Source organism: Anguilla anguilla, chromosome 5 (genome assembly GCF_013347855.1).
Source record: "Anguilla anguilla isolate fAngAng1 chromosome 5, fAngAng1.pri, whole genome shotgun sequence".
NCBI classification, from domain to species: Eukaryota; Metazoa; Chordata; class Actinopteri; order Anguilliformes; family Anguillidae; genus Anguilla; species Anguilla anguilla.
This window is the reverse complement of record NC_049205.1, coordinates 60,659,708-60,664,572: the sequence shown is the minus strand read 5'-3', so window position 1 is coordinate 60,664,572 and position 4,865 is coordinate 60,659,708. Positions and strand designations below refer to the sequence as shown.

General features: G+C 45.5%; 1 long non-coding RNA gene across 1 annotated transcript in view; it reads right to left on the bottom strand.

Annotated features, from left to right (window-relative positions):
* Nucleotides 1–4,054, bottom strand: part of LOC118228134 — a 5,526-nt gene extending 1,472 nt beyond the window's left edge. The window contains exon 1 of the long non-coding RNA XR_004765411.1: nucleotides 3,657–4,054. This is a non-coding gene — a long non-coding RNA (uncharacterized LOC118228134). The remainder of the gene's footprint in view (nucleotides 1–3,656) is intronic.
* Nucleotides 4,055–4,865: the final 811 nt, after the last annotated feature.

Genomic DNA, 4,865 nt, shown 5'->3' with positions numbered 1-4,865 from the left:
ACCACGGAAACTCGCATCACAACAAGTTTACACGAGCCAGGCAAAACAAAACAAAACAGAGGGGGAGAGGGAGAGCGAGAGAGAGAGAGAGAGAGAGAGACAGAGAGCCCAGGGTGGCACCTGTATCAAAAGCGGGGCCAGAATTAATTTGCCTAATTGTTTGGTAATTAAGACGCCTGTAATGAGTCGGCTGCAGCGTAAGCACCTTTCCCGGCGTGGCGCGGGGCGAGGGGAGACGCCGGCCCCGTGATTTATCCCCATTCCTGAGCGATGAACGCAGAAAATTAATAATCAATGAGCGACGCTGGGTGGTGTGTGTGTGCGTGTGTGTGTGTATATGTGTGTGTGTGTGTGTGTGTGAGAGAGAGAGAGTTGAGGGTGTGTGTGTGTGTGTGTGTGTGTGTGTGTGAGAGAGAGGTAAGGATATGTGTGTGTGTGTGAGTTAGTGTGTGTGTGTTTGTGTGTGCGTGTGTGTGTGTGTGCGCGTGTGTGTGTACGTGTGTATGTATGTATGTGCGTGTGTGTGTGTGTGTGTGTGAGTGTGTGTTTGGGCGTGTGTGTGTGTGAGAGAGAGAGGTAAGGATATGTGTGTGAGTGTGTTTGTGTGTTTGTATAAGTGTATTTGTGTATGTGTGTGTGTGTGTGTGTTCATGTGTTTGTGTGTGTTCGTGTGTTTGTATAAGTGTATTTGTGTATGCGTGTGTGTGTGTGTGTGTGTGTGTGTATGCGTGTGTGTGTGTGTGTGTGTGAGAGAGAGAGAGGTAAGGATATGTGTGTGTGTGTGTGTGTGTGTGTGTGTGTGTGTGTGTGTGTGTGTGTGTGTGTGTGTGTGTGCACGCGCACGCTGTTTGTGTAATTATGAGTTACGCTCGGCGCGGCAGGCTACTAATGAACAGCCATGAATCGTATCTGACAGGAAGGGGCGGAGACAAAGGAGCCGGTCTCCCAAGCGAGCCTCGAACCAATCAGAGTGAATGATGTCTGCTCTGCATGCTGGCTAACAGCAGCAGTTTAGCAAACTGCCGATAGTGTGTACTCCACATGACAGGAGCAGGGCTGTACGGCCGAGAGGGGGAGAGGGGGAGAGAGAGAGAGAGATAGAGGGAGGGTGAGAGAGAGGCCGAGAGAGAGGGGGGGAGAGAGGGTGAGAGAGAGCGGGAGACGGAAGGAGAGAGAGGCAATGAGAGAAAGCAGGAAAGATCAGGAGAAGAATGGGAAGTGAGATGGAAAGAAAAAGGAGAGATAGAGAGAGAGGGAAAAAAAAGAGAAAGAATAGGTGTGGTGTGTTACAAGAGTATTTGATTATGCGGCGAAGCATTTCATGGATGTAGCCATTCCAAAAGGTCCACAATGCACTGGGTTTCCTGATGCCTACTCCTTTCTGTGCATCTGATACACAACATTCTGGTGAGTTTTAGGGTAAACGGACATATAATCTCACAAGGCATGAAGCAGTGGTCAGAGCAGCAGTGTGGAGCAGTGGTCAGAGCAGCAGTGTGGAGCAGTGGTCAGAGCAGAAGTGTAAATGGACTGCATGTATTATAGCGCTTTTATCCAAAGCACTTCACAATTGATGCCTCTCATTCACCCATTCACAAATACACTGACACACCAACGATGAAAGGCTGCCATGCAAGGTACCAATCAGCTCGTTGGGAGCAATTGGGGGTTAGGTGTCTTGCTCAGGGACACTTCAACACGCTCAGGGCGGGGGATCGAACCGGCAACCCTCAGACTGCCAGACAACCGCTCTTACCTCCGGAGCCCCAGTGTTGAGCAGTGGTCTGAGCAGCAGTGTTCAAAACTTTTAGACCCTGATCTGCTCTTGTTGATGTAAACTGTCTTCCTGTGTGACTGAAAATACTCTAAACAAAATGACTCACGCCTGCGTACAGTATGATTAAAGTCAATTGCATTGATAAAATATGACCATAAATCATAAGATAACATAATTTAACAGGTGTTAAATGACAAGTAATCATAAATAATTCTGCGTGAATGTGACTGGCAGACGAATACATTTTATAGAAAATAATCCTAAAACACATATTGTAGAGCTGTAATCCCACAATGCAAACATTTGCACGTGCGCACACACGCACGCACGCACACACACACACAGTTAAGAACAAGCATAGCAAGACCAGCAGTGCGTGAGGCATACACGTGAAAGTTGGATTACTGAATGAAAAAGCGCTTTCAGGATAGCTAGACCGGCAGAGAACGCACATCCCCAAGATCCAGTCAGTACGCGCGCGCTGGTTTTCAGATTACAGATGTTCACCCTCGCCAGCCCGTGCGTCACCGAAGTTAATATGGAGATTAAGAGCTCCATCGTTTCAAACGGATTTTATATACACCTACATCATAAACAGTCAGGGGGAAGGAATGGCAAAAAATGCATTATATAATGACAGCGACACAGACGAATTAAAGGAAAGCAAACGCACGGGTTCATAATCCTTAGCGGTATGGAGGCAAAGCGATATGCCAGTACATTAAAAATTCATATTTTTTTTCTCGAGGGTTTTCCTACTAAATCCCGAAAGGGATGGTCTAACATCAGCATCCCTCTTTGGGGCGAATTAAAGCCAACAGGACCACCACATCGGTGAAGGCTACCGATACGTCAATCGTCCTGCGGAGTTGGTACAGTCATTAGATGCGCGTACTTTGTAGACGCGCGACAGCGCCGTTAAGAATCCTTTTAAACTGATCACCCCACAAGTTCGCGGCAGGGTTTCTCGCCAGCTGGCGTCGCATACCGCTACCACTCTGTTCTACCACTAGAAAAGAGACCGACTGTTGAACTCGAGCTTGAGCGCGTAGCGGCAAGCGGATGTCGAACCGCTCTGTGGTTTTGCCCCCTCTGATTATTTCGCAGCAGTGGGCTCTTTTCCGCGGACCTGCGCGAGGCTATGTCTGATAAAAACTACCTTGTGTACCAAAATGTTATTGCTGTGATAAGCGATGCACTAACAAAACCTGCTGTCGTTAATTTCCTAATGGGTTTTTAATTCGGATGGATTTCTCTCCCCAGGTCCCTAGAGCATTCGGGATTTCGCTCCAATGAAACCGACAGTAATTCCGTTGATGTATTACCTTTATAGCACCCAAATGAAAACAGATAACTTAAATTAAGCACAACGAGAAGCAACTGCATTACAGTTAATAAACTCCCCGTTATAAAGGACGGAAATCTCAAGGCGATCCCATTCTGGCAAAAAGCATCTAATAACACAGCAGTCACTGACGTGTGTGCCAGCGAAACAATTACTCATTTCCAAGGAAATGATCAGAAATCTCGTATCCCGTGCATATCCGCCGGGATACATTAATATGTCGATCTATCGAGAACCCAAATTGGGTGAGAGTCCACCACCGCGATCCAAGAATAAAAGTGTTCCGCTGTCGTCTAACAGGCGTACGAGTCTTGCTCATCAACTTTCGCAGCTGATGTCAATGAATCAAATATTGCAATTCAGCGTAAGTAGAAATGCAAAAACTTCTAGCAGGGCTATTTCTTCCGTAGCAGTGCAGTAAAAATTCACGCCAAATCCTCGTGCACATGAAGGAAACACACACACACACACACACACACACAGTCGCAATCAAAATCGAAACAACAAAATCAAGCAACGGAGAGGTGTACTTACTGAACTGTAGAGCAACAGGCACGAGGAAGCACGCATAATTTAAACGGGATCTCATACTTTTTTTTAGTCCGACAAGAAAATCAGAAGGAAAGAAAAAACGAAACCGATTCAGGAAATATACGGTTGGACAAACACTGTAATCCACGCGGAAAGGAGGACGCCGAAAGCAGAGAGCGGAGAGCAGGACTCTTCAGACACCTGCCCGTTTCTTCAGAGTGTAAGAGTGAGACTAACCCGGCACATGCTCACTCCATAAGCGAGTACGCTACTCGCTGCCTAGAGAGAGAGAGGGAGGAGGGAGGAGAGGTGGCGGGGGGCGTGCGCGAGATGGAGGCACATTCGAGAGCGTTTCTCCGCAAAAACGCTTCTGTGGGATACGGTGATTAAAATATTCTAATTTCCGTACACGGTATGACAATACTGGGAGGTTATAGGATATAAATGCTTAATTAAATTTATGATAAATTGTTCTGTATGACGTCTTTGGGGAAAAACCCTGATATTAACCCAAAGTTTTGTTGAAAGTATCACAGGTATTGTGTCCAATGGATCTATCCCCTAAACGGGCGTGACGAAATTTTAATCTTATCCAGAGCGACTTACACTTTTTATTATAGCATTTATTTATAGTATCCATTTATACAGCGGGTTATATGCTGAAGCAATACACTGGCTCAAAGGTACAACGACAGTGTCCAACCTGGGAATCGATTTCTAGCGACCAAAAACATGCCGATTAATTGGCATGCCGCCATAACAGTTCGTTGGAATATTCAAGAAATACAATATATAGGTATGACCACCATTCATTAGCCAAAATCCCATATAAATATTGCAGCAACTTTTTCTGCTAACCTGCTCAGAATACTCACTCCGCCTAGCGGAGGTAACATGGCAGTGGATCATAAAGGGGATGAATCAGTCAATGAATTTGAGCCTACCATCGCGCCCCCCCCCCCCTTCAGCAGACGAAGAGGATACTCAAAAACACGCCAATCAAAACACCAAATTTTATTATTGAACAATGTATTTTTTTATCCAAAAACATCAAGCCTAAGGTAAAAGAAACAAGTGTAAAATATACAACAAAATATTCCAAACACAATGAACATAACATTTTCTCTAACACGGCCGAAAAGTACAAATGATCGGATTTCTTACACAAACAAAAGCTCAATCTAAGTTTTATGAACCTGGAAAATATATTTA